This window comes from Colias croceus, chromosome 22, assembly GCF_905220415.1.
Source record: "Colias croceus chromosome 22, ilColCroc2.1".
Lineage (NCBI taxonomy): Eukaryota > Metazoa > Arthropoda > Insecta > Lepidoptera > Pieridae > Colias > Colias croceus.
The window spans coordinates 118,729-144,245 of NC_059558.1; positions in this window are offsets into that span (position 1 = coordinate 118,729).

The following is a 25,517-nucleotide window of genomic DNA, read 5'->3' on the forward strand; positions in this document are numbered from 1 at the left end:
TAAAAAGAAGAATAAAGAAAAATAATTTCTTTAACGATGGATCACGTGAGCGCATAGCCAACGAATAAGCCGAACATTTTAAATTATAGCATAAATTTAACCCACAAAATCAAAAAGCGGGATATGACTGGTAACAGATGTTCTAAAGCAGAAATAGTGATTATCCTTAGGAAGTCAAAAAGAGTTTTTTTTGGCTAGAGCCTAAAGCCAACACTATGAACAGATCAGAAGTTAATGCATACGTTACCCCCAAACTACTTATTTAACATGGATGAAGCTGAACTAAATCTTAACAGACATCCGGGACACGTGCTTGCTTAAAAATATTCTAAACCAGTCTCCAAAGTGACGTCAACTGAAAAGGCGGATACATTAACCAAAAAAAAAAAACGCGGCGAAGAAGATAATATAAGACTTTAAACTAAAAATTAGACTTAGCCTTAGCCTTAACCTAGAATTTAGTTATGGCCATCTTACCTCTAGTGCCATGGCCATCACGCCCGGACACCTCGGGAGAGATGGCCAATTGTGATTTTTAAAAAAATTTAATTAATTAGGTGATCTTATTAGAAATTGTTACTTTCATGTTCAGAATATCATAGTTGAATCTTCAAAGTTTAATAAAAAATAAATACAATCACAAAAACAAAAGTATTTCATTTCTGATAGAGCTTAGAAAAAACTATGGCCAACTACCCCGGACTTACCCTAATTGTTTTAAGCAATTTTACGAAGTATAAGTTGGCTGTGATTCTGGGTGTTATTTGGGTATCCATATAAAGTACTAACATTTACAAAATAAAAATAAAATAAAATAACATTTCGCCCGCGGCCGCGGCTTCGCCCGCGTTCTCAAAGAAAACCCCGCATAGTTCCCGTTCCCGTGGTATTTCCGGGATAAAACCTATCCTATGTGTTAGTCCAAGTTACCCTCTATATTATGTGTGCTAAATTTCATTGAAGTCGGTTGAGTAGTATTTGCGTGAAAGAGTAACAAACAAACACATACACATACATCCACCCTCACAAACTTTCGCATTTATAATATTAGTAGGATAGGATTTATGTAAAGTATATATTGTAGTATATCAGTTGACTTAGCATTCAGGATACAAGCCTAAGTTTAGTTTGAGGCTTAGCAACCGTGTGTGTGAAATTATTCCGGAATATGTTTTTATTTTATTAATTATTTACTTTTTTCTAATTGCATACGAAGCCATATATGACAGAAAAAATACAACGAACACTGCATACGAGTCCATATATGGCGCTGTTTCATATTATTTTCTATAATATAATTAAATAATTTTTTTCTCAATTTGATCTCATAATGTAAGGTCTAATAAACACTTTTTTGCAAAAAAATAATTTTTATTTCACCTCCTTAATAATTATTCATGCAATAAAGGGTTAAAAACATCCCCTAGGTACAGAGAGTTAATTCAATTTTAAGACTCAAGTAACAAAATAATCCTACTAACATACTGAATGCGATTGTGTTTGGGGATGGATGTATGTGGACTCTTTCACGAAAAAACGACTGGACGGATTTGGACGAAATTTTACATATTTATATAGGTAAATAAAATAATTCGGTAAATAATTTTTAATACATAAGCTTAATAGAAATACTTAATTTTCCCAGCCAACTAACTATAAACTCCGCATATTTATAAGGTCGGTCTACGAATGTTTATTGTGGACTGTGGTCCCTGTCCTCGGGGACGCAGCGCTGCAATCACATCTATTTGTTACAATAATCAGCAACCGAACGTACTTCCTTATTGCTTTCGTTTTATGTTTATTTTATTCTTTTGAATATTAACAACCACACTATATATTATGGATTCATAGCTATAGTGAGATATAGGTACAATCAATCAGCTAGGTTTGTAACAAAATAATTTAATGAGAATTATTGTCAAACATACAATTGAACTTATTGAACATAAATTGTGAATTTTCTTTGTTTTTGGTACAAAACAGGTATTCTAAGCAAAATTTCATTAAAAATGTACTGATTTCTCAAACCTTGTACCTAAGCTTGTATACTTATTCAAAATATTCATTTTCACTCCTTCTCAAAAAACACATAATATTGAAACAATTTAAATGAAAAGCCTAATATTTTTTTTTACACAAAACCGACTTCAAACAAAATGCTAAATATAAACTTAGCCAAAAGCTGAGAATTTACGATAAATACAGGCAAGATTAGCAGTTTGTTGTAATCGCCGTCACATTGTGACTGTGAGCGGAACGACTGTAGGACATGTCGTCATTAGGCTTGTAATGTGCCCTTGTGGGGACGGACAGCAACGGACGACAATTAATAATTTTAATGATACATTTTATATCTCAAAAAAACGGGAATAGCGTAGGGGCAGGAAATGTGTTTGTATTTGGCCTGGGGCAGTTATTACAACTTCGAATTGATGCTTTTATGGCCGCAAGGCAATAAATACATACCTTCCTATAAAAGTTCATGTCTACAATCTTGCAATTGTTGAAAACATCTCGAGTAGGTAGATAGTAGATATTTCGAAATCTCCACTGTAGGTAGAAGAAAGCTCAAGTACCTATATTTCAGTATGTTACATATTTGAGTACCTACGGAATAAGGACGGAGTCTCTTATCTAAATTTCCTTCCGCTTTCCAAACAGGAATGACAAACCTGACGTGCATATTATGTATGGGACTAAATAGAATTTAATGACGCTGTTGGTTGCCCCAAGTTTGTTTGCATATTATGTAGGTAATAATATCGAGTCATAAAGGATTTATTGTTGCTTATCAAATAATGCTCAAAAACAATCACAAAAGTCATCTTACTTCACATGTATATGCTTTGTGTTGACATTAATTTAGTGACCAAATTATCCATCTCAGTTTTTATGTGTTATGAAAAATAATTATTGAATAAGGACTTACGGATTTATCTTGCTTAACAGAAAGTTTACATAGAGTTTTGGAAAATAAACTCATTTATTATTTAAATTAAACGTGTTTGTTTGCTGACCTTACGTGTATGGCAGACTGACGCACTGAGGCTTCATTACAAATATCATTCCGGGATCACATCTCCATGTTAACTGACACCTTATCAATATTCAGTGATTACTTTTATATACTTTCATAGGATACAGAAACATTTCTCTTGTCTCATTATATTTTATATAGAATAAGAAATAGGAAGAGACTTCGTTTTAGGTTACAATATTTTGCCTAGTGTCCATGCGGGTGAGTATGCGATGTTTTCCCTGTCTTGCCTAAGTTCGTAATATTCTATAGGTATATAGAATATCTTACTTTGAAAGCAATGTTTGAAAATAACAATATCAATGAATATCACGACGAACATAATGTCGAGACTCTAGACTCTACAAAGTAATTGACTTCTCCATAAATGTTGTTGGCAATTGCCATAAGGTTTCAATAAAGCAATTTCTTGTGAAATGGTTTAATGTATTTTTTGTACAAACGATGAACTCGTTTTGGCAAATCACGGCCTCGTGGATAGGGTTGCCAGGCCATAAAATGCAAAGGCCGGACTGCGCACTATATAAGGCCGGACATTTTAGCCTAAAAGCCGGACATGTTTTTTTTATTGCCAAACATAATGTTTTTACAGCTGGGCTGTTGAAAAAAGTATTTATACGTGGTGAAAAGTGAGGATATTCGATATTTATTAAAAGATGGACATAATATTTATAATAAAAAAACTCGTTTACGAATTTGAAATGTTTATTAAGTTACACTATTACAGTTTTACTTACAAATGGATCATCAGTCTTTTGTAGATAATTAAATATTATTAAAACTAAAAAACAAATGAATATAGCTCTCTTTTGGCATTCTTAATACTATAAACTAAAAAATATAATAAAACAAATAAAAATAATCATTCTTCTGGAAAGTAACAAAAAGATAATATTAATTTTACGGCTAGGTAAGAATTTACTTTATAGTAGGTATTTATAGAACAATTTAAAATCTTTAAAAAATAACAAAATTTAGTTATATTTGCCGGCCGGAAGATAGTTTGCTCTCCGCTCGCCCTTGTCCGTTCGGGTCGGGCGCTCGTCCGCCCATCGTCGTACGAATCGCCACTCAGACAAAAAGCCTGACAAAAGCCGGACAGGCCAAACACGTACATATTTGGCCGGACGCGACTGCAAAAAGCCTAACATGTCCGGCTAAAGCCGGACACCTGGCAAGCCTACTCGTGGAGAGTTCCTTTGGCAAGTAATTTATGTTCGGACATGAACCGGAACTCTTCAAGACTTGAAGAAAAACCTCGTTTATACTAGAATATAACGATATGTCTTCATGTTTTATAATATGAAGAATCTAAAAATAAAAAGGAAAAAAATAAGTACTTCACATGTAAGCTATTGTTGATTTTCCCCTTTTCTTCTTGTTGCTAAGTGAAATAATTTTACGCTGTTTTCAAAATGTATTTTAATTTTTGTGTTTTAAAACTTTATTCACATAACTAGTTAGTTACCGATATAATAATTTATGAAAAAACTATTTCTAATTATGTACTTACTACAAATTCACATAGGTACCAAAAACCTTCACATCCATATTAAATAAAACCGCTAATGACATGAACATTGTATTCAATGAAATTTGAATGAAAAAGTAAGAAGTATGAGCAGCTAGATGACTATCCTGAAGCGAGTAACAATTAATAGTGTTTGAAGTCTCCACAATGGGTGAATGGAGTGAACAATGCCGCCGTCGCGCCGCGTCTGCTGCGGTTAGGCTGGGTGTGCACTGTGCACTGTGCACTGTGCACTGTGCAACGGGCTACTAAGTATCTACTATATTATTATAATGATTAAGTATTTAGTATGTGCTGCACTAAATATTATAAAGCAAAGTCCTCCAATGCATTCTCAAATAAATTGTTTTACATGATAGATAAATATGATGCATGATAGATAAAAGCCTAGTATTTTTGCATTATAATAATATCATTTAATAATTGAACTAAACATATCAAGTGGTTACATGTATAATCACACTTGTTAAATGTTTATTGTGTGATATTACGAATAATCAAATTTACATAAGTCGTATATTTATTTCAACAAAATCGCAGTCTCAGTGTGCCCCCAGCACGATATCTCGATTGTATCGCAAATATACGTCTCATAAAACAGGCATTTAATTGGTTGTGATATCTAACGCAAATATATTACATACCTCCAACGCTATTAATATTTTGTATAGAAGCTATATCGAGCGTTTGATTGCTGGTGACAAGGGCTTCATCAATTATTTTACAATAACGTGAATAAAAAATTGCATTTCTATGAAGTTCTCAATATTTAGAGTTCAATATAACTCCAATAATAATTGATTGAAGGAAAACGAAATTCACTTTAATTTCTCAATTATAATTAGAAAAAGTACCTAAATTTACCTATTGCATGACTATTGTAAATTATTTTCGATATTAAAATATTTGAATTGTGAAAATGAGCCTATAAATATATTTGAACATTAAATATCGAGCTTGCAAGAAAAAATTATTACCGTTAATTGCTTTTTGTAAATTTCTTGTGAATTGAACTTTTCAGACACAAATTGTAATTTCCCGGGCGTGGGGAGAGCGGGCAGAAAAGTTGTAAACAAGTTTACAAGATTTGTTTACTAAGACGTGTCCGACTGTATCGAAGTAGGCCTTAATTAAAGCTTTTAAATATTTTGATATTATAGAGTTTAGCTGTTTTCGTTGAATTTTAATAATCATCGTTAATAAATAACGGAGAAAACGCTTGCTTTGTTTATGTTTTCAATCACTGGCATTCAGAATATCTATCTAAAAACAATCCAGTATTATCTAAATATCCAAATTGTGACAGGAACTTTTAGCCCGTAAAATATTTGTTAAAAGCAGTTTATAATGAATCGATTGTACTACACCAATAATCAAGAAATAGCTTTGTTGAAACTTTCTTCAACATCCTTATAATGTAGCTGCAGTTACCTCACGTCACTAGGTAATTTTTCTACGAAATAAAAAAAATAAAACGTAGTAATCTAGATTTACTCTAGATTTTCTAGTACTGTTCAATACTATAATAATACAGACATATATTTTAAGATATATGGCAGGATCTATAGTTGAATATTTCAAACAGTTTTCACAGAAGTGTCGCCGCACCCCGCTCCTCGTTCACCGGACACCACAGCGTCGTCTAACGCTGAAAAATTGACGTCGCCTGAATAAACATACACACTTTATTGTATTTATTTGGTTTTAGGAGAGAGAAATAAACCTTGTTACTTAATGTACTATTTTAGGTATACGTAGTTGTGTACACAAAAGGTGGTAAAGTCACGGTTTTATTTTCATAATGAAAGTAAGAATACTTATTGGATCTTAAAAGTGAGGTAATTTCCTTGATTTAGTTTAAATCATATCCTTTTAATTGAAACCCCACATATCTTTTGGCCCTAAAACTTTTAAAAGCGTATATAAGTAACCTTTTTATGAACTACTGCCACATCTTCAATCATAATTAATGTAGTGTTTAAAATGCAACAATATCAAATTCTAGTTAATTTATAGGATATAACGCAACGATAAACGCAATTTAAATATAAATGTTTTTTTTTTTTCAATATTACTTGATCCTGGTTTTTACCTTGGTTCTTTGGTTCCTATGATGGGAAAGCTTATAAACAGTACTGAGTTGCACGTAAATTATTTAAATAAATAACTGGACCCGAATAACGTTATTTAGAAATTAGAATACTGGATTGCAATTAGAAAACAGAGGAATAATTACACCTTGCAATCTCGTTTCCAGACCTAATTATTTTAATTTCCTTGTTTTGATGTTAGATGTATGGCTTTTTATTCGTCTGCTCTACATTTCACAACTTAATATTTAATTACTAAAAATGCTACAATTTTTTTATGATATAGTCATAATATGTTTATGGACACGTAATTTGACAGGTAAATATTTTGGGATAGGCTTAGGTTAAATGGCGTGTAGTCACGCGTGATTGACTTATGGTACTATTTTACTATTTTTTTATTTTACTCGACATGACAAATTTGAGAAGAAATTACTTGCTCATTAAGCATTTAAATGCTATAAAACTAAATATGAAACACAATTCTATAGTATATTTCTCAATTGAGAAAAGACATGTAGAGCAAAAATTTATTGTAATTAGGCCATTTTACTAACAAATATATGGATATTAAATTAATCTGAAATAAATGAAATAAATATATAAATAAATAAATTAAAAAAAAATAAACAGAATTTGTGAAGTTCAAGTTCTAAAATCCAAAGAAAAGTAAAATATTAATTATTATAATTAGTAGCAACAATATTTGCTGGTTATTCACCGAACTATAATATCTAATAAACTATCCCTATTGAAATTAGTTGCTATGTCCGAAATTCTGTACATGATTATTTCGTTTTATATAATAGGGAGTGAGCTTATTGACTTTGTTGGTCCAATTCATAACTCCGATGATATTAGTACAATCTATGAAAAGACCGAATAACAGAAAAGCCCAGTTGTTAATGTTTTCCTATCAAAAGCCTCGATTGTAATTTGTACCGAATTGATAGAGTTCGCAATGATTTTGTTATCTTACTTGCGGTGGCAATTACGAATTACGTGACTGTTTTATAAATAGATTTAATTTTGTTCGTGATTTGGCTTTTGAATAAATTATTGCAATGTTAATTTTTTTTTGATAAATTGATGATTAATCATTTTAATTTGAAAAGAATCATCTTCAACGTCGTAGCGTAGCTGTTTAATATACCTACTATAAAGCAAAAATATATTTTACTGATATATAAGTGAATATAGTCAGTTAAGAAATAAAAGTTTCGCTCCAAATAGATGATTTAAACAGAAATAGAGCTCGCAAACAGCTGCTGTTAAAATGTAAAATGCATTCCTCTTTTCTTTCACATTAAGTATAATATATACTGTTGAGAAAGGTTGTAGTTAGCATGTAACAATTGCATCGATTGAGACTGGGAAAAATATTGGAAACATGTTTGTTGTTGGATATTATAAGAACAAGCAGGAAAAATGTCACGGAATCTTTAAATTTACACTTGATAAAATAATGTGTGTTGTTCAGTGAGTTTTATGTACCTACTCGTATGATAAGATACACTATAGTCGCTTACCCTGTCTTCTCCTGTGTGAAACGGCATAAAAATACCTCTATGTTATGTTCTTGTGAGTGAAATAATTTTCATAGTAATGTATGACTTCTTAATATTACTTACTGAAAGTTTAAAATTGTATAATATTGTTCTAACAGACATAAATATATTTATTTATTTATTTATTTACTCTTTATTGTACAACAGTCTTATAAAATAAAAGTACAACAAAACCATTCAAAATGTACAAATGGCGGCCTTATGGCTCTAAGCCATCTCTGCCAGGCAACCTTCAATAAATAAACGAAGCAAACAGAAAATAGCAAAAGAAGCAAAAAGAACAACCGAAGTAAGTGCAACCTATTTTTATTAAGTAAATGATTTCTATTTTAAAATATATTTTAGTGGGAAAAAGTATAGTTCTATATAATATAAATGTATAAACTCATGATATTCGTTCACCAAAAGTCACGTCTTAAAGCTATGTAGTATGTGAGCTGGGCTGACATGTCGCCGGAAATTTCCCGAGAAGAGGACTCCTACAAGCAAACTAACTTTTAAGAACTTGCTCTAGTTATCCACTTTATTTACTTTTGCTTATTCTTCTATGAGAATTTAAAGTAGAAAATGGTTTAAATTCAAGTGGTCTTTACTTTTTCGAAGTGAGTAAGAGATTACTAGAAACTCTACAAACTGTAGTACGGCTGTATGAATTATATTATAATTATTAATATTACATTTTTATTGACTTGATAGTTAAAACTCAACACACTTATCAATTAAACTAACTTATTCACATAAATAACATAGGTAAATCTTCAATTTATGCGATTGACATATCCAATTCCTAAGTTCAGACGCATGATTGCAAAAACTTCCAATAACTTTTCAATACCAAACCACGACCGGAACTCAAATGTACGACCTTGGGTAAAAATGTTATGAGCCCTCTTCACAATGGGCAGCGTTGGGCGAGTAGAGGCAATCACGATAGTGTAGAGGGCCTAAATATCAATGATCGGCCGTCATTGTAGTAATGGCAAAATCGACGGTCATTTGTTGGGCCAGCACTGTCCATTGTGAAGAGGACCGGTTAGATGATAAAAGTATAGCTTTACAGGAGCAAGGAATAAGGATATTATCAGCTCAGTAGTGACTGAACCGTCGCGCGGGACGCACGTGCCGCGTCCCCGTGTGTTGTGTATTCATGGAATAAAATTACGGTTGCTCACATCGTATGGAACTGTGCTTTGTGAGGAAAATGTCTTCGAGGTAATAATATTGTGAGTTATCTGGGTGTGAAATTTTTCGTAAATATTAAATTTATTTGGGGTGTGTTTTTCTATTTTTAAGTTGGCTATTTTTGTTTGATATGTAAAATTATAAATGTGATAGAGATTTTTTTAAAACTCTATCACGATTGAACTATGCATTTGAATTTTTTATTTAGTCATATATAAAAACGAAACATTTAAGGAACCATTAAGGAATGAAACCGTTTTACAAATCTTAAAATCGGTAATAAATTCGTAAAGTTAATCCAGCGGATGATTATGGTTGGCTTTGTTTCCTTATCCTTACTGTTTGATGTTAATTTCAAAAGTGTTTCAAACACTTATCAGAAATAATGATACCCCAATTTTAGATTCTGCATATTTTGAAAAATCTATAATAATTGTATTTAAGGTTATTTTATGAAGTCTTAAATAAATAGAATCACCTCTTTGATGATTATCCAAAGCAAACAATAATTACTTTAATTATTATCTAAGAATTTTGAATGAATGAATGAAACTTAACAACATATTTTTAAAGGATCTCTTTGCTTGCTTCTTGCCTCTTGGCACGATACATAAAGTACAAATAAATAAATTACTGATAACAATATGTAGAGTGCCATTATTGGGTGTTATAAAGTATCTTATACGATAATACGAAAATCGTCATTTATTTAAATTAATAAAAATAAAATCAATGCATGAAGGCTTTGTAGGGAAATAATTTTATAAAAAAGCTTTTCCTTTTTAGCCAATCGTAGCTGAGAATCTTAACATTACTTCCTCTAAAAAGTCGTATTTATATGAATGTGAGATCATTTGTCAAGTCTTGGATCCGTGGGTATTGATAAATGACTGTAGACTGTACAGCGAAGGCTTCTAAATCACTTCTGTGACGTGACTGCGAATCCCGCTGAAAATCAGCGCCGTGACGTCAACAGGTGGGCTTATACCGTGACTTGACTGTGACGGAAGCTTGGACGGAAGATCAATTTTGACAGTATTTATAAGAACTCTTTGATAAAAATATTGTTTATTATTTTTGTTTGATTTTTGTTATATTTTCTTCACAATTTATTGTCGTTTAACGGGATTTTTTTTTATTTGTATAAATACAGGCATCTAGAGATGTATTTTCCCAGCATTGGGTTAATTTAACCTTATACCTATTTAAATAAAACATTTGCATGTTAATAAATTATTGTTTTCTAGAGCTTTTTGATAGAGACTGATTTTCTATGTGTCTAAATTTTTTATACATTTTAACAACGTTACTTCTTTTGCTACTGTCTGTACAATACCGTTAACCATTAAAATCTCCAGATAAGATATCAAGAGCTCTCGTCGTCGATCCGGCAATAATGTTCAGAAGTTACTCGTCGCGAGTGTTCCCACTCGTTCATAATTCATGAGATAACTTTAAAATGATGTACTGAAGTTGAGTCGAGCTTGCGTGCGTTATGGAACAATGGTTTAACTCAATTCCTGAATTTTCACTGAATAATACGTAATCCTGTAGGAAATAAAGCTCGTTATATGCGACATATTTTTACTAAAAGTTAAAATTATGTAATATGCAATTATAAAAAAATAATCACTTGTTTTTTAATTTTAATGAATAGAAAAATATTGTAATCATGAGATGGCATAGCGTAGTAGAGAAAGCGTAAGAATGATCTGATTTTTATTTAGATTATAAACAATTAAATTAATATTTTATTGCCATAAAAATTGCAAATAAAAATCACTTAATTCAATGATGCAATTACTTAAGACTATACATAATTTACGATTTTAAAGTAATTATCTAGTTTATGGACTACACAAAACATGAAATTATTTTAAATCGGAAATAAAGATTGCTTTAAAGTTTAAACGCTACAAATTGGAATTATATAAATTTCCTCTTGCGTGGAAGCTGTGCAAATAAACGCACCGGTCAAAACATTTATATCATCCTGCATTCTATTGGATAATTAATAAATAACTACTGTAAATGAGATACAAAAATTTGTAATTGAAGTAAAAATTACATTGCATTGAATGCCAAGCCTCAGCCATAACGGAAGTCTTGTTGAATTTTATTTATTAAATTTTATTAAAATCACTACATAGTATAAAACAAAGTCGTTTTCTCTGTCCCTATTTCCTTATGTCCCTTTGTATGCTTAAATCTTTAAAACTACGCTAATGATTTTGATGCGGTTTTTTTTTAATAGATAGAGTGATTCAAGAGGAGGGTTGTATATAATTTATTAGGTTTTAAACAAAGCGGGCGAAGCCGCGGGCGGTAATATATTATAATTTTGAGTTATAACATCTGTCTTAAATCAATTAGAGAGGCTCTACATAATAATATACTAAGGTAACCATTTTACGTTTTAGATGTACCTACTTCTCATACAAAAAGTAAATTATTGGTGTAATTTATATTATTTATTTCTTTCTTTATGTTTGTTTACAATGTAGAATTTCTTACTTGTGTAATTGTATTTATATGTCAAAGCGAATCTGATTGTAATTCTTAGAAAGAGTTCACTTCGTCGATTATCGATTTTGAAAATATCACGTCTTGGGGATTTAAAGCTTTCCAATTTTAGGTTTTCCTTGATTACGACCATAATATATTTTAGCATTATTTATAATTGGATTTTCAAAAAATTTGGTGAAGGTGTAATAATAATAAAAATCTGTAACCTTTCAGTTGCACGTAATCTTTCAGATTTTCTAATGTATTTTGGACCATGCAATATGCATGTGTGAGAAGATAACCAAATAAAAATATATGTTAATATTTTTCTTTTCATTTAAATACATTTATCATTAATGTTTTTCTCTCTTGTGTATTGTTGCGTGACCTAACTCGTAGCTCTTATTTTAAAACATGGTACGAGCTAGTAGCTGTTATGTTCATAAATATAAAGATACAAAATATGTTTTAGTAATATTACGTAAAAAAACCTCATAATCGGCTGAAAGATAGTAGTGAAGTGTTAGGCAGTGTAAGACATTCGAATATAATTCGATTTCTCGCGATCGAAGAGGCCTACCGTCGATATCGTAAAGGAATCCGAATTCGCTTCGAATCCACATAATATAATTTAACTGTAACCGTTATATCGTAAGTTTTTATGATTAGCAATTACATATAAAATGTAAGTACTTATACATATAAGAAATGTACAGTGCTAGCTGCTCTCCCCGCCCTACCCGGGTAGTTCATCATTTATTATAATTTGTAATTCAAGTTGGATAAAACTACACACACTATCGGTTCAGTAATTCATTAGTCCATAGCGGACAAACAACGTGATCTACACGATACTTATTGCACGCCTCATAAGCGAAGCGTTGAGGTGGGTACTACTGTCACTTCGCGCAAAACATCTGATTTTTCAAACTTAAAATGTCTTTATGTATCATACATTGCACTTGTAAGATAATACATACACACACATATTAAGAAAAAACACTATTTTTAACGTTCATGATATTTTTGATGTCATTTTTGTTATTTAAACTAGTTAAAAAACAGTTTAAAAAAGTTCTGTCTTGGACGTCCGTGTGTCTGTATGTGCGGATCCTTTTTCTTGTTAACACGATAGCGACCGAAATACTTTACTAATCGAGTCTTTTTTTTTTCTCTTACGCTTGAGTATGCTCAGGAATAGAACCCTTTCATTTTTCAGGGTCTGATTCGATGTGGTTTAATTGTTATTAAATAAACAAAAAAAATATCGACTTTTTTTTTTTTTTTTATAGTGTACTCAAAATTCACCATTATAAACTCGATTCTTTATACTATAAGCCAAGGTTTAAAAAAATAAGTTGGTAGTCAGTCCCTTAAACCTGCGCAGTTTCACATCTTGGTGGGGCCACAAGAAAAATAGCTCAATTATTACGGTACCGCTTTCTTTACTTTTCCAAATGTTTTATTTTATTTCATTTTTATATTTATAGTCACGTACTCTTTATAAATAATCAATTTTATTGTAAAGGATGAGATTATGAGGCGTGCACTTTTGGATTTTTTAAAAAATACCATCATTTCTACAGTGTTTGCCATGAATACTTTGTAGAACTGTTTTATTATTTCGAACATATTGTGTAATACATTATTTGACTATCTACTTTCAGTGAACATTCATAATATTAATAAGAATTGAATAAAATGTGCAATAAAAGATGTGAACTGAATTACTCGATAGAGTTTTAAACCAAACCGGGGATTGTACGTGAAGTGCGTTTTTGTGTGTTTATTTGGTGTGTATCTGTGAAATCATTATAGCCAAGCGAATAAAATAATTTGAAATCGGTTTTTCATCAAGTCCATCTAGATATTTTTTGTAGGTATATGTGGTTGTAATAAAAAGCAATCGACATGACATGTTCAATTCTTTACTATTAATATCTTATCCTAAACCATACCTTATCAAAGCATTAATTTAGAATATGTGAATTAAAAGAGCTTATTTATTTAGAGATATTCCTAAATATTGTGTATTAGTTAGTCTGTGGTAGTACTATCTTGTGGCACGCCCATTCATTGCTCGTTTAAAATTCTTTATAAATCCCAACTGATTTTACCTTTTAAATTCTGAATGAAGCTTAAAATAAGAGATCTCATTTGCATTACGTTTTACAATCTGCATAATTTGAGCCGAATTCAACGCAAATACTTTCCTAAAATAGGAAAAAGTCCGCAAAAAGTTTTGATGTCGTTATGAATTTCCCTGAATGTTAATACCGCTTAGTTCAGGATACATCGCCCATTTTTGCAAGTGACTACTATCAAGCTGATTTTCCGTTTGTAGCTTTATTTTGATGAGACACCGAATAATTTCGTGTACGAAACTCTCGATTGTGGTAGCTAACAGAGATAACAAGGATAAAATTTTTTGATTTGATGGTTCTCAAATATTTATTACGCAATTTGTAGGACAATATGTCTGTTGAATTATATAAACATTAATTAAGTGAAAACAAAAAAATCAGCTTGTTAGTAATCATTTATGATGACCTCGTTATCGATACACTTTGGAAAGGGGGACTCTTTGAACCAACCATAGATTTTGTAGGACAAATATTTTTTCGAATAATTTAGGTAATTATCTTAAGATTGAACAAAAAAAAAATTCAGTTAGTAATAAATATTTGAGAACCATCAAATCAAAAATTTTTATCCTTATTATCTCTGTTAGCTACCACAATCGAGACTTTCGTACACGAAATTATTGGGCGTCTCATCAAAATAAAGCTACAAACGGAAAATTAGCTTGATAGTAGTCACTTTCAAAAATGGGCGATGTATCCTGAACTAGCTGTGTTTTATATCGATAAAATATTAAAGGAACGTTTTGTGTTCAATAACAGGAAAAAAATATTATATTGAACATTTTGATTTTCTTCAATAAATACCAAGTATTAACCTTTTGTATAATTAAATAACCTTTTGTTTATTTGTGAACGTATTTTACAAAAGGTTATTTTGTAAACCTTTCATATTTATTTAAATACTTTTACACATTTACAAAAACACCTGTCTTTTAGAAAAGCTGTTTTATGAACATTTTCTATTATTCTGGAGCTGAAAAATATATGAATAATTCACAAACAGAGAAAAGACAGTGTTTTCATTGTCTCGTTGTTGTTTTAAATATAATAATATAAATCCACAATATATTTGTATTCGCGTAGAGGGTCGTGAATATGCGGTATGTTCATGTCAAAAGAAATGTGATTTAAATACCTTAGAACGAATTTTATTTTTAACAAATATTGTTCATTCCGGTTTCTAGTAATCACCATAAACAATTAACACTGGACCGCATCCTTTGCTTAAAACAGAACAAATCTTATATTCATGCATACAAAAATAAAACCCTAATGCATAACTCTCTTTCTTAATTGTGTTATGTTTTCCAACATATCAAGTTATTTACAACGAGCGTGGATATTTCACACCAGTCGCGCGCCTCAATTTAACGCGATAAAAATGTGTACTTAAATGTACGTTGTTCATTATCTATGAGCCAAATTTAATTCCTTCCATGTTTTTCCACGAACAACGATCTAACCATATAAATATTAAAATATGCGTAGCTTTAAGCTATGGAATGAATACGCGTTTTAATATTATAAGCCGTATGAGGTTTATCCGGATTAAACCTGCATAAAAATTACACAAGCCTTTTCACCTTAAGTAAGTTATTCATTTGATAATTTTGCCTGGATTGAAGAAAAACAGGAAGATGCGTAGTACGGGTTGCTACGGAGCTATATCAAGGTATGTGGCCGTACCTATGTCCCGGCATTACCCTGATTGACTCGCAATTAATAGAACAAAATAAAACCTAAGTTCCTAATTTAAAATGTAGCTTTCTAATGAAAAAATGTCATCAAAATCTGTGAAGTAGTTTTACGTACGTTTTACGTACGATCTAATAAATCAATTACCTATTTTCTTTGTACAATATTAGTTTAGTTAATAAAACATTTACTGTGGCTTCGTTCTGCAGTAAATTGAGCTCTGTTACTACAATGTGTGATACCGTTGAAATTACAGTTTAATTGAACATGTGTACGATCGACAACTAGAAAGTTGAAAGCTCATTAATTTATCGATCAGCAATGATATTATAAAATATACAAATATTTTAATATTTATTAAAAAATAAATTAATTACAATGCAACTCTCAGTAAGAGAGACTATAATGTTAATCGCTAAATTATAAAGTTTTAGGCCTTCATTTTGTTCAATTTATTTCAGATCGTATCACTTATAAATTAGCGTCTAAAACTGGACAGCTAATGTTTGAGCTTAGTTTTAATTACATCACATTACTTTTTTAACATAACCTATGTTTTTTAATAAATTAAATTAAATTGTAGGTATCAAATTACTGTTTGATAATTATCATTTACTCGTACACGTAACTCAGAAACTAAGGGCCTTACATTCGCAATGTTCTATAACTAAAGAATTCCTTTTGATAGCTTCCTAAACCACCTTGGGCTAACGAAGGCCGTAGTTAGAATTGAGAGACAGCACGAACGAGCTTTGTACATGTTTTATTGTATTCCAGGCTTTATTGACTGAGATACGATAAATGCTTGCTACAGTTACGGTATTTCATGAGAAATAAGATTACTACTTACTTTGTATTGTAGTATTGTTTATAGGTGGGTAATGCTTTTTTAGGACGTCTGTAGTATTGTGGTGTAAATTAAGGAATGCTGTCGTATTCTTTAATTCAAACAAGTTTTGTAATTTGACGGATAATCTTCCTTCCACGAAAAATAAATTAAACATCAAGAAGTATAAAAAGTTTGGGAGTTTTTTGAAATATAACTTATGAAGGAACACGCCTAAAGGAAAAAGAGGGTTCTAACCTTGTATGGGGAAAGGAGGAAATGTATTTTACGAGTACATCTGATCGAATTTCTCTACGACAAGCGACTCTTGCTAACTCTATTTTATAAAGACTTTGTAAGTGACAATGGAATAGCAATGAACTTCTTAGTTCAATGGCAAAGAAGTGAGCGTAGATAGAGGTCATGTATTCGATGCCTGTAGGAGACAAATAAAGAATAACGTCTTATATTACGACATTGGCATTTCATTTTATGGCCATACATTCCAATAAAAAAACTAATATATCAATAAAGAACATAGAAGAAAATTCAGTTTTTAATTTGTCAGATCAATCGCTGTTTACTACAACAGCTGTTTATTAGGTAAGTGAGCCGGTCATGCGATACTTGAGCCTTATTGCCGCGTCACGTCAAGGGACGGGTCCCTTGACACGTAGCACGTGACACATGACACGTTGTGGTGACATCCAGATACGTTAATTAGCTGTTTATTCAATTGTATAATATTGAGACTTGTGGAAAGGCTGAAGTTGCTTTTTTAGCTCATTAAGTACATGCAATTATTGTAATTATGCGAAGTGTAATAGCTATTTTATGCTTTCAATTCGATTGCGTAGTTTATGTTAGGTATAGTTGGATATATAGTTTACGAGGGAGGTTACTAGTTCTTAGGTTGACGCAAGGGTACGATTTTATATCATTGGTCCCGAGTCAATATAGTACCTACTAAAAGTGTCATTACTTCTCTTAATATAGCAAAGACATTTTATAAACAAATAATGCAACTTTTTTTAAGATAGTAGTAATTAGAGTCAAAAGAATATGAATATATGGGAGATGCGAGTATTAAGTTTGGAAAGCAATAATATAATAAATACACAGCTTTGAGCGGTTGGGTGAAAGCTCTTCCAAATGTCAAAGCTAGTACATTCAGTTCAATAACTAAAGTTTACTATGTGTTACTTTTGTAAATATATATTTAGAACTAGGTTTTCGCCCGCGGCTTCGCCCGAAACCCGCATAGTTCCCGTTCCCATGGGATTTTCGGGATTGCGTCATTTTCCCGGGATAAAAAGTAGCCTATGTCCTTTCTCGGGTATAAAAATATCTCTATACCAAATTTAATGAAAATTGGGTCCGTAATTTAAGCGTGATTGAGTAACAGACAGACAGACAGAGTTATTTTCGCATTTATAATATTAGTATGAATATTTTATTTTCAACTAAATTGACTGTTTCGTTTTCATTAAAGATAATAATATTTACCTTCATTACGTAGGTGACATCACACGCTATATCGGAGTGGCCATCAAATCCGACGGGAACAATATTTTGGTTCACACTCTTCCCACTCGCAGCCGGTCCATAAGTCAGACTGAGATGGATGATGTCCGCGATCTGTTACTGTCCGAATTAAATAAACGGTGGAAATAATGTGTTTATTTTGTGAAAACTATTCTATCAGCGATTTGTTTGATATTTTAACGCAATTCATTCAGTTGAAAATAGCGTTGTCTATATTTAAACTATCTGACCCGCTAAACTTCATGCCGACAATATTTTCTTCGTGTTTTTTTGTGAAAATTTTGCAGATTATTTAAATAGACAATTGTACTAAATTTTGGCATTTATTATTGAAGTATACTCGTAGAGCATTGTCCGACATTTTCTTATTACATCTATTAGAATATAAATAGTATACTTGTAACTATTTGTGAAAGTTTTTGATGTTTCTTATCTAAATCCAAGCTTAATTATGTATGTTATCTTTGACGAGAGTTTCAGAGCAACTAGAAGAGTTTCTTATCGGGTTGTGTCTAAGCATCGTCGAAGTAGTGTCTTATTGTTAGTTTATCTGATCACTGATGATATGAATAGCTATTTAGTTTATTGTATGGTTGAGAATATAGGTAGGTAATGCGTAATAAGAATCATAAAATATGCATTTCTTTGCAAAAATACAGTTAGAATATAAATATTGACGATTGCTATAAGGACAGGTAAAATTAAAAATAGATATCGGTCAGTGCGAGCCGAACTCGCGCTAAAGAGTAACTGCACAAATCCTTCGTCATCATCCGTTCATCCAGTTAATAAACGTGACAACCGTTGTATATTCTTAAACGGAACCCTAAAAACGTTTAGTAAGTACCTACTAAAGATTAAGTATGGGATTACTCTTTATACCATAAGAGACGGTCAGTAGTACTAATAACAATTGATAGCTACAAGCTCTGCATGCAATGCGTTGCGATGCGTTGATCGCATTAATTATTATCTCCTCTGATAACACAAGGGATAATACACAGCAGAATGATGTAGACGTTGGCGGGAGCCGGGAGCCGGTAACTCATGCATAATATTATCATACTATTGAGGTATCGATACTGAAGTTATAGATGTGACATGCGTGAGGAAATCTGTTTTTTGGTTATTTGAATTTTACTATAAAATATAACACAAAATATCATGACCAAGAAAGTTTGTAGCAATGTTTATTTGTAACTCTATCACGTGAAAACAGTTGAACGGATTTTAATGATAATTGGCAGCATTGAAATTTATGTACCTACCACCCGCAGTAGCATATATGTCTTTGTTAATTTGTTATTTACAAATTAACAAAGACATACTGCGGTGTTACTGCGGGTTGAGCCGTGGATGAAAAAGTCGCAGTAAAATTAACTGTGTTTCAACGCGTTCATTTTATTATATGTATATTTTTTTTAATTTACGAAATAAGGAGCACCGCAACGAGCACTGATATTTTAGACATGACTTACCTATGTACACTACTAGAAAGTATACGCTACGCTACGTCATATATATTAATTCGATAGCTCTACCAGATTATAAGTTTCCACATCTATTCTACAATTTCAATAGTCATAATCTTTCATTGTATACATATGTATACTAAATAGTATAAGAAGCTCGTTCCATCGCGAATGACAAAGACCGCGCCGTCTCGGCGGCGTGTCGCCCCCACTGCCCCACTCCGACACTCTGTGGCTTACGTAAATCATGAAATGCGTTTATTTTTAGTTAAAAAATGTTCTTGTGATAAGAAGTATTAATGTATAAATAGAAAGGTGCGTTTTATAGTTGAATTCTATGAACGAAAATATAAAAGAAATCAAGCCTGTTATATATGGTGCCAAAGTTTGAGCTTATTTTAATAAACTGGCAATTAAATATTCGATGTAGGTATATCTATCATATTTCGATTTAATTTCACATAGTATTCATTTATGTTGTTACCTGTGTTTACTTATAGCTTTATAGAAACGAGCTATCATAACCGAAATAAAGTAAAAATTAAAAGTAACGAAATCATCCTGCGAAAAAAAGAAGATACGAGTGAAAATATACTGTTAAGTAAGAGTTAGAGTGCTTCTTTAGCTACTATTATGTATTCTGTGGTGCTTCTATAGTTTAGTTTCATATACATATTATAATTTATAACACTTAGATTATTTTAGCTTCTATTTAAAATTTCCTTTTTCTCCATCGAAAACACATTCATTTAAAATGGATTTAGGAAGCTCTACTTTTTCAAAATTCTTCACTGTTGAGTGGAAATAGAAAAAAACGGTACATTATCGGCAATAAATTAAATAGTGCTTTGTAATGTAATAAATTTTCCAATTTTCTCCCATATAAAGCCGATAGTGCCTACAAACTACATAATGCAATGTGACGCTGTACAGGATGCATTTAAGTATAGTACCAATAGGGCTGTCAGGCGGTGGAAATAACAAACTCAAACATGTATCTATTAAATTAGACTTCTTCTAGAAGCACTTATGAATCGTCATTTACTACTTACCAACGATCAAGTATCAGTTTACAAATCCGATTGGACATACATAGTGATTAAAATTTATGACTAATAATTATATAATAACCAATATTCATGTACATTGTTGTTGTGTGTTGTTTGGTGTTAAGTTGTTGTTGTGTGTTGTGTGTTAAGGCTAATTATTTCTTTACATTTCAATAAATTTAAGATATAATTATCAAAAGCTCATTAAAAAGCTGCACGAGTTTTTAAACTATATTCGGCCATGGATAGCACCTCGATGGAGCACCGACTACCAGCTAAATTGCTCGCATTGAGTAATATTTCCCTTCCCCGGGGACAGATACTCGAAAACGCATTAAGTGGCAGCCCTAGGTTTGTTAGACGGCAGTTGTCCGGCTCAGTGGAGCGAGCTCGATCCATCACCGCCACCAATTACTGCTTAGCGCTTCGGATAGATGCTGTACTTTTCAATTTCACAACCAGTTCACAGTTTTATGGAATACTAAGTTAGCAGATATATCTACACTAATATTATAAAGCTGAACAGTTTGTTTGTTTGAACGCGCTAATCTCAGGAACTACTGGTCCGATTTGAAATATTCTTTCGGTGTTAGATAGCCCATTTATCGACGAAGTCCTATATAATATCATCAAGCTAAGACCAACAGGAAACAATGCGGGTGAAACTGCGGGGAACAGCTAGCAGCTATTATAATTTAATAGTTATATTGTTTGCATTGGATACAGATCTTTAAATACAATATTTGTAATTTTATTCCGGAACATTTATTATTTAGTGATGTTTTGATAGTTTTAAATGTAAAATAATTTTGTTTATTGAAGTAGCAACAAGAAATACCATCAAAAAGCTATATTTTTAAATAATTTATGTTTCTATGTGCCTTGATTGCCAACTTTAATGTAGAGAATTAAAATATCCAGTGAAGTAGGGTGCCTTTAGCACGGATTATATTATAAAATCTGTCTTATTAATAAATAAATACAAGGAAAATAATAAGAATACTCTAATTAACATTTGGAAAAACAACGACTGATATATTCCCATTGACGAGAAGTTCGTAAAGTTGATTGACCCAAGGGTCTCACCTGTTGCAATCGTATGATATTCATCATTCAGGTTTATTTTCAACTATTGTAATGTACCTACTTGGTACTGTTAGAAATAGTACAAGACGTGTATGTATGTTCTGCTTGCATAGCAAAACTAAAGAACCAATTGTGATACTAGTAATACAAATGTATATAAATGAAGTGTCGTATAGATATTATTACTAGTATCACAATCGGTTCTTTAGTTTTTACGTTTTTACTCACGAGTGCGTGAGTAATGAAGTTTCCAGTAGAGAAATAATTTAAAACAAAAAAAAAATCTGCTTTATTAAATAAACGTTAAAAATTTGTAAAAATATTCAACCTCTAATAAATTTAACGACAAAGATTACTTATTATGAAATCAGTATAAATGTTACGAAGTTCAACCTAAATCCTTAGGTATTATGACACTTAAAATTTAGCTTTATTAACCTTGTTCAAAGTTTTTAAATTTTAGTGGGTAACTTAAATAGGAAATTTCCATTTATCTTTCATTAAAAATTTGATATTAGCTCTTAAATCTTTATAAGCTAATTGTTGCCGCGTGGATATGCTCGATCTCTGGTAAACTAAAGATTTCTTACATCAATGAGACAATTAACGTATTTTTATGTGAATTTTTATCGACAAGTCGACATTTTTTTATCGACAAAATTTTTATCGACAAAATTTTTATCGACAAAACCAAAATTGAACAGAAAATTTGAACTCAAGTTAATAATATGATGTGTGTCTCTTGATTTTTTTACAAATTCGAAAGCTCATTTTCACAAAAATGACCAAGTTGATTAAGTAGGCTGTAAGTATTACGGCAGGTCCACATAAAGCGCACTGCGCATAGTTTTGCAGTATTACATTACCTGTGGTTTTACATAAGATATCTAACAAATGACTGCGACACGAGTACGACATGATCGATATTCATTGATTTTTATTTATTTCATGTAAAATACACACGTACAAGTTTATCTCACACGATCTGAATATAAAGTGGGATATCGCAAGGGTCGGGTGGAAACTTTTATATAAACTGGATCCTAACAAAGTATCATATTTTGATGGACGTTATAATGCTATTCAAAGCTTTCCTGTAAGTAATGCGTATATCTCCTCTCGATATACATTCCATTGTACTTATTTAAAAACGTATGGAAGAAACTTGGATTAATTTGCCAGAGTTTGTGTTATGGCAATAGAACGAATCATATTATAATTTCTATGTCTATCTACATGACAACTATATAATTCATAATTCATAATTCAGTATTTTTAGATGATACATTTTTACATAAAGTAGGTACAACATGTTTAGCCGTCATTAAAAAACAGCATGCAAATTTTATAATTGTATATAAAACAATGGGTCCAATTAAATTATCATATTAATAAAAAAAACGTGTAGCAACTGGCACTCGGGGACTGCCGCGGTAAAGCTATTGCATGCTATGCCTTCAAGCCACACCTCCGCCCGTCGGAGTGGGGAGCGTGAGGTTTTTCGTTATGGAATATCTAGATTCAGTCCCCGCGCTCAAGGCCTGCGATAGAAGCTATGCAATAGCTTAATATACAACATTGCTTATATACTATGGACTGTGTGCTGTTACAATCTTAATTCTTAGCATATTATACGTATAAGCACAGACTAATAATAATATACTACGTATGTATAAGTAAAACGTGTGTTAATCGTGACTATACTGCGACTAACAAATATGTAGTCACTACAATAATAATAGCCCAGTTTATTTTGCTTTCCATATCTCGAAATAGTCCTACATCGGCCGCGGACTGCCTAGGACTGTATCTCTATAGTGCAGTCATGGGCAGGCTGCGGCTGGTGTCCCACAACACAGTAAAGTTCTCTAAAGGGCCTCTGCGTGTTGGATACGTGTCCCCACGTAAGCCTTCCAAAGGACCGGGTACCTTCCTTATGATGGTACCCGAGTATTATGGATTGAGATACACATAATAATAATAATAAAAATTCTTTATTGTACACAAAAAGAGAGGATAAAACAATTATACAGCAAAGTACAGAACAAGTACAGAGGGCGGTCTTATCGCTTCGAGCGATTTCTGCCAGACAACCACAGCAAAGGAAAGCTGCAGAGAAACGGAGTAGGTGGTGCACAACTGAAAGTTGAATTTTAATACAAATATGTATATAAAGTACTACATATAAATATATACATACAATACATACATATACGATATATATACATACAATACATACATATATACAATATATATACATACATATTATAATATATACAACAAATATACATACATAAATAATACATATACTTACCCCATCACCGTATCTCTACGTTGACGGCGTGGTGGGGCTTGTGTGTTTCGATGACTCTTGGGGCTAAGCCGGTAGAGCTTCTCATGCCGGAAAGGTCCAAGACGAGATACCAGACAAAATGAGATACAACCCAATCCAAGGTGGAACAGCAAACGCCGAGGGATGCATGGCTAAGGGGAGCTTAGTCACAAGTTTGCGAACTCCGGAGACCAGGGAAAATCCGGTTTCAATTACCCTTACCATGGTGAATGCGGGGCTCTGCCATGGTGGACCGATTGTCCCTAGCTACTCGTGGGAATCAAATGAAGCGTAACAATGGGAAACATAGTAGTTATATGGCAGGGGGGGATAGCCAGGATGCGACAGCATCACATGTAAGACGTAGTACTAGGTTAAGATTAAATAGAGTAGGGAGTATAGAAATTAGAAGTAGGTCTTCAAGTGTAACAACAGATGAATTGACAGATGATACTTTGCAGAGTAGGGATCTTTCTCCCACAAGCTCAGCCGGTACATCGGAGTCGACCACAGATACATTAAACGAGAATTCGAAACAAAAGTGGTCACGTTCTGAAATTTACGAATTACTATACTGTTATTACATAGCTAAACGGGGAGGCCCAGGTTATATTAGAAGATTAGAGAAAATATTTAAGGATAGAAATGCGGACAATCCCAAAAGTCGAAGATTCACTGGATACACGCTTTCAAATCAAATACGAAGTATACTAGCCCGGCAGAAAATTTCATTAGAAATTCTTCAAGAAATTCAACATAGAGCAGAACATACACATTTAACAAATGACACTCACATGCACTGTACACTACAAATGACACACAATACACTATATACACAAAATAATGAAGGTACAGACAATAGAGAAGAACCTTTTCAAGTAAGTAATACACAACAACAACAAGTCGATGATACTTTGCGGAATAGAGACATAATACTCACGAATTCCGCCGGTACATTGAACATCACCACTGAATTATTAAATAAAGATGCAAGAATTAAGTGGACTCATACTGAACTACAAGAACTTATGTTTTGCTACTACAAAGCTAAAGCCGAAGGGCCTGGTTACATAAAAAGACTCGAAAAACTCTTTAAGGATAGAAACTTGGATACTAAATTTCAAAAATTTACCGGTTACACATTATCAAATCAAGTCCGTACCATATTAAAACGACAAAGTATCTCAACCGAACTACTGAACGAAATTAAGAGTAGGGCAGAACAAACAACCGAGTCATCATTTTTTAATATCCATACAACAACACTTTCTGAACATAATAATATACAAGTTGATGGAACTTATACAACTGGAAATAGTACACAAATTACACATCCAGTAGAAAACGAAAACACATACATACAAGAAGCAAACAGTACAATAAACCAAGAAGCACAAACACCTGACATAACAGTAAACGAAGATTTGGACCCTTTAATTCTTGAATTTTTGC